General features: G+C 44.6%; 2 pseudogenes; both read right to left on the bottom strand.

Annotated features, from left to right (window-relative positions):
* Nucleotides 1-1,262: 1,262 nt before the first annotated feature.
* Nucleotides 1,263-5,533, bottom strand: LOC134855964 (large subunit ribosomal RNA; annotated as a pseudogene).
* A 321-nt stretch (nucleotides 5,534-5,854) lies between these two features.
* LOC134855947 (5.8S ribosomal RNA) lies at nucleotides 5,855-6,006 on the bottom strand (annotated as a pseudogene).
* Between the last annotated feature and the right edge of the window lie 576 nt (nucleotides 6,007-6,582).

Here is a 6,582-nt window from a genome sequence, read left to right as displayed (position 1 = left end):
TTAACTTGACTGACTTGCTTGAGTCTAAGCAACTCTAATCAAGCCTTCTTTCGGGAATCTGACTCTCTCTTAATATGATGCACCACAGAGCAAGGTACTTTGACTGGGAGCCAATCCCCAGTCTCATGCTATCATGCACCACCGTCTCTCTTGCCATCATGGACTTTCTAAGGATCACCATGAAGGATCACCTTGAGTCAACCTAACTTGCATCAGGTTAACTCTCTTTAAACCATCTTTCGGGAATCTAAGGTGATCCATTACGGACTACCTTGAGCTAATCTAACCTTAGTTAGATCAACTCTAGATGGACCATCTTAGATGGACCATCTATCAAAGGATCACCAAGAAGGATCACCTTGAGTCAACCTAACTTGCATCAGGTTAACTCTCTTTAAACCATCTTTCGGGAATCTGAGGTGATCCATTAAGGACTACCTTGAGCTAATCTAACCTTAGTTAGATCAACTCTTAGATGGACCATCTTAGATGGACCATCTATCAAAGGATCACCAAGAAGGATCACCTTGAGTCAACCTAACTTGCATCAGGTCAACTCTCTTTAAACCATCTTTCGGGAATCTAAGGTGATCCATTAAGGACTACCTTGAGCTAATCTAACCTTAGTTAGATCAACTCTTAGATGGACCATCTTAGATGGACCATCTATCAAAGGATCACCAAGAAGGATCACCTTGAGTCAACCTAACTTGCATCAGGTCAACTCTCTTTAAACCATCTTTCGGGAATCTAAGGTGATCCATTAAGGACTACCTTGAGCTAATCTAACCTTAGTTAGATCAACTCTTAGATGGACCATCTTAGATGGACCATCTATCAAAGGATCACCAAGAAGGATCACCTTGAGTCAACCTAACTTGCATCAGGTCAACTCTCTTTAAACCATCTTTCGGGAATCTAAGGTGATCCATTAAGGACTACCTTGAGCTAATCTAACCTTAGTTAGATCAACTCTAGATGGACCATCTTAGATGGACCATCTATCAAAGGATCACCATTAAGGATCACCTTGAGTCAACCTAACTTGCATCAGGTTAACTCTCTTTAAACCATCTTTCGGGAATCTAAGGTGATCCATTAAGGACTACCTTGAGCTAATCTAACCTTAGTTAGATCAACTCTAGATGGACCATCTTAGATGGACCATCTATCAAAGGATCACCAAGAAGGATCACCTTGAGTCAACCTAACGTGCATCAGGTTAACTCTCTTTGCACCATCTTTCGGGGGTTTTGGGATAAATACATCCCTGCCTGAAGAACATTGCCTCAGCATCTCGTAGCGCAAGCTACTTGATCGCTTACAGCAAGTCCAGGCTTTCCCATCATCAATGGGGGATAGCTTTCCTATCTGACATCGGGGTCAACAGCATCAATATACTTGATACTGCCAAATTAAACCATTAAAGGCAATTTTCATGATGCAGATAGAGCAATTTAATCTATGCTTTAGGTCTGAGTCCTGACTTAGAGGCGTTCAGTCATAATCCATCAATTGTAGCTTCGCATCCGCCTTTTCAGGCAGACGCTGAAACCAGGGAATTGAACACACGGTTCCTCTCGTACTAAGTGTGATTACCCAAGCATAGATCAAATTCAGTAGCAGCCGAAGCCACCACTGGTTAGTTTCAATTCATCAACAGGGTAAAACTAACCTGTCTCACGACGGTCTAAACCCAGCTCACGTTCCCTGTTAGTGGGTGAACAATCCAACACTTTGCGAATTCTGCTTCGCAATGATAGGAAGAGCCGACATCGAAGGATCAAAAAGCGACGTCGCTATGAACGCTTGGCCGCCACAAGCCAGTTATCCCTGTGGTATAAATATGCCCCTCCCTAGGTAGAAGCATGCTTCGTGGGTGCACATATTCCAGATTCCCCACTAACATCCCTCCAGTCGGCCAATTAAGGCAAACCTTTATAGGTATTTAACTATCAGAGTCATTAGGGCTTGGAAACATTAAAGATTAACGGTCTTCACCCTTCCTCCTCTAGCTCTGCTCCGGGGCGCATCCGCTTCCAAAGAGCATCCAGCTCTGCGGCTTGACAGGGAAGCAGATCCGGTAGATCGCCCAACAAGTCTGGAAATTCTTTCCTGACAACGTCGAACGCCGTCTGGGCATCGTCCCTCACCGGAGCGAGGGGCTCTCCACATTCCGCCCTGCCGCTCTCTCCGGCACCTTCTTCATGTTCCAACATGACTACCCTAGGGTGACAAGTTGAAACATGCCTCTTCCACCATCCCACAGTCTTGTAGGTTTTGAGACAGTTTCTCATAGGACAATCAAATTGACCCTTGGAACTGCCTTTCTTGGGCACTTCAATGGTTATTTCGTCTGGACCTCCGTCACTAGGATGTGATGGTGCATGATCGTTCCGAACGTGTCTCTTCATCTCTTTTTTACAATGGAACATGCGATAGCAATCAACGTTGCAGCAGGGCACTGTTTGTGACCTTTCGCCTATAGCACTGACATTAAAATCATCGCTCGCCACGAGATTTAATTTAGCAGATGGCTTCGCCAGCCAAGCATCTTGCTGTTCCCTGGTTTTTAGACCATGGTTGACAAGATCTTGCCTCAGCTGACGTAACCAATCCTTCTGCCAAATCTTCCCATTCTTGAGCAAGTCATCCAAAGCCTCTACAGACAAATTAGCATAGGACGCATACATATCCCTGTGGTAACTTTTCTGACACCTCTTGCTTAAAGTCTTTAAACCGATTAATAAAAGGATCGATAGGCCATGCTTTCGCAGTCTGTAATCATACTGAAAATCTAGTTCAAGCTAACATTTGCCCTTTTGCTCTACGTGAGGTTTCTGTCCCCACTGAGTTAGCCTTAGGACACCTGCGTTATCTTTTTACAGATGTACCGCCCCAGTCAAACTCCCGACCTGACCCTGTCTCCGGGGAGGTTTGCTTTAGCTACGCAAAGTAAACTTTGTGCAACTCATTAAAGCTTACGCTTTAATTAGGCCAATCCGTAGAAAGTACCTTTACTTTTTCACTGGATTAGTAAAGTGACACCGAAAGTAGTGGTATTTCACTGACGACAGCCGAAGCCATCTCCCACTTATTCTACACCTTTCGAGCCACTTCACAAAGTCAGACTAGAGTCAAGCTCAACAGGGTCTTCTTTCCCCACTGATTAGGCTTTGCCCGTTCCCAAAGCTGTGGTTTCGCTGGATGGTAGATAGGGACAGTAGGAATCTCGTTAATCCATTCATGCGCGTCACTAATTAGATGACGAGGCATTTGGCTACCTTAAGAGAGTCATAGTTACTCCCGCCGTTTACCCGCGCTTATTTGAATTTCTTCACTTTGACATTCAGAGCACTGGGCAGAAATCACATTGCGTCAGAACCGTTTCACCAGCCATCGCAATGCTTTGTTTTAATTAAACAGTCGGATTCCCCTTGTCCAAACCAGTTCAGAGTTTGAACGTTTAATGTGCGACAGATTTGACCTAAAGCATATCCATCATCGATGCGCCAAACGCCAACAACTCCGAAGAGCCATCGTACGCTTTAGCATATCGAGACTTCAAGCTAAAGGCTTGTCACACCCATTCCTCAGAGCCAATCCTTCTTCCGAAGGTACGGATCAATTTTGCCGACTTCCCTTATCTACACTGTTCCAAGACCAGAGGCTTTTCACCTTGGGGACCTGATGCGGTAATTGGTACGATTCACTCTCCTGACATTAGCTGGGCCGAATTTTTACGTGCCACCAGGAACAATTGGGATGCTTCAAATGCTGAAACACTCTTTCATGGTTCGAGCCTTATCTCTGATTGATTCAATTCCAAGGTCTCTACTGCATGTTATAAAGAAAAGATAACTCTTCCCCAAGGTCCCAATGACTAAATTCGACTGAGATGACGTTGCCGTCGTAATGCCAAGAGAGTAAGTTCGGGAATTTTAACCCGATGCTCTTTCGAGACTCAGCAGTTTTCAAAAAACCACTATTCAAGACTTTGGCCTTAGCCTGTCTTTTAGAATCGACTAACTCATGTGCAAATGCTGTTCACATGAAAACCTTTCCCGCTTCAGTCCTCAAAGTTCTCATTTGAGTACTTGCTACTTCCACCAAGATCTGCTCCATTGGCCGCTTCGAGCATATACTCACGTATACACTTTTGCGCAACCAATGCGTCCTCCTACACATGAACATACTTTAAGACCAGTTCTAAACCAGTCTTAAGCATCCAGCCGAAGCCAGAATCTGATGTTCATGGTCAGGTATAGGCCACGAGCTCTAGTGCCATCCATTTTCAGGGCTGATTGATTCGGCAGGTGAGTTGTTACACATTCCTTAGCGGTTTTCAACTTCCATGACCAAAAGCGGCCCACAAAAAGCTCGCATTCAAAGTTCAAGTGCAATTAAGTCACAAGAACATCTCACCGATTTATAGTTTGAGAATAGGTGAAGGAAAAGTTTTCCCCCAGTCCTCTAATCATTCGCTTTAACCGATGAAATTGCACAGCGAAGATTTTTCAATCTTGCTTAAGCTTTTGCTATCCTGAGGGAAACTTCGGAGGAAACCAGCTACTAGATGGTTCGATTAGTCTTTCGCCCCTATGCTCAGGTCAGACGATCGATTTGCACGTCAGAACCGCTTCGGGCTTCCACCATGGTTTCCCGTGGCTTCACCCTGCCCAAGCATAGATCACCATCTTTCGGGTCGTGTGCTACTTGCTCTGGATCAGTCATGTTTTAGCAACATAACCGTCCGTGGTTGCGAGACATCGCTTTGACGCTCTCACCACAAAAGTTAATGCAACTCATAAAAGTTACACCGTTCACTTTCATTACGCGTGTACGCTTTCAAACAGCGACAGCACTTGCAAGCAACTCACACTCCTTGGTCCGTGTTTCAAGACGGGCTGTAGAGAGCATTGATTGGGATGTTAAGGTCAGACAGGCAAACAAAAGAGATAAAACTTTATCTCATTTAGTCAAGACACAACAAATTTGAAATCCGAAGAAAACAAATAGCTCGCATCTTTAACAATGATCACCAAAAGACTTTAACAACACTACCCGGTGGTCTAGAATCAAGTTCAAGACATTGGGCATGATAACGCTCACTCCAGTTCTCCTTCAACGGTTTCACGTACTTTTCACTCTCTCTTCAGAGTGCTTTTCAACTTTCCCTCACGGTACTTGTTTGCTATCGGTCTCGCTTTATAATTAGCTTTTGGAGAGACATATCTCCAGCTTCGAGTTGCACTTTCAAACAACTCTACTCATAGGAATGCGCCGTCGACAAGTTATAACAAGACTGTTACGGGATTTTTACCCTCTTTGATGCTATTTTCCAATAGACATCCAGTCAAGTCAACAAGCCAGGCAGCAAACCATACCGGACACCGAGGAGTGTTACCACTCCTCTTCCCGATGAGCTTTTCCCTGTTCATTCGCCATTACTAAGGGATTCTCGGTTGATTTCTTTTCCTCCCCTTACTGATATGCTTAAGTTCAGGGGGTTCTCTCGTCCAAATCAGGTTACGAATCGTACAAATCAAGGCACTCAAGCATCCATAAAACTACCGAAGTAGTAATGTGCAGGAGTTTATCACTCTAGCTTAGGCAAACTGAAGATCGAACACTGTTTAAACGCGCTCTCAATGCAATCACATGTATCACACCGGTACTACATCTGAACAGCTCTTTGATCAACAGAATACCCAAGTTTGAGCGACTTGAATTAAGTGTTCTAACCAATCCCGAAGGATCTCGTAGATACACCAGCAAAAGAACGGACCAATCCGAAGACAGATCGCTCTTACCCTCAGATTTCTCCAAAAGTAAGCGTTCAATCGATTTCAAATAACCCTGATTCGGACGCGATCAACAGCCGAAGCTGAGACCGCCTTTTGCGTTAGAGAGGTCAGTAAACAAATCTTGCGATTCTTACTGAATTAACACATATAGCTGTGCTCCTCCTCGTAAAGCGAGCCTAGTGATCCCCCGTTGAAGGTTGTTTTTCGACCATCTAGCACTGGTTTGATTTAGAACAAAGCCAACCGCAGTCGGACTTTGAGCTGTCTCGACCACCCTGTTTTTTTAGCATTTGGGCCTTCGCTTTCCTCAGTCTTTCTCTTACAACGGCAAACTGAAGATCGAACACTGTTTAAACGCGCTCTCAATGCAATCACATGTATCACACCGGTACTATATCTGAACAGCTCTTTGATCAACAGAATACCCAAGTTCGAGCGACTTGCTTAAGTGTTCTATCCAGTCCCTAAGGATCTGACAGATACACCAGTAAAAGAACCGGATCAATCCGAAGACTGATCACTCCTACGATCGGATTTCTCCAAAAGTAAGTGTTCACTCGATTAGAACAAAGCCAACCGCAGTCGGACTTTGAGCTGTCTGGACCACCCTGTTCTTAAGCATTTGGGCCTTCGCTTTCCTCAGTCTTTCTCTTACAACGGCAAACTGAAGATCGAACACTGTTTAAACGCGCTCTCAATGCAATCACATGTATCACACCGGTACTACATCTGAACAGCTCTTTGATCAACAGAATACCCAAGTTCGAGCGACTTG

This window comes from Symsagittifera roscoffensis, unplaced genomic scaffold (genome assembly GCF_963678635.1).
Source record: "Symsagittifera roscoffensis unplaced genomic scaffold, txSymRosc1.1 SCAFFOLD_62, whole genome shotgun sequence".
NCBI classification, from domain to species: Eukaryota; Metazoa; Xenacoelomorpha; order Acoela; family Convolutidae; genus Symsagittifera; species Symsagittifera roscoffensis.
This window is presented reverse-complemented; position numbering and strand designations above follow the sequence as displayed.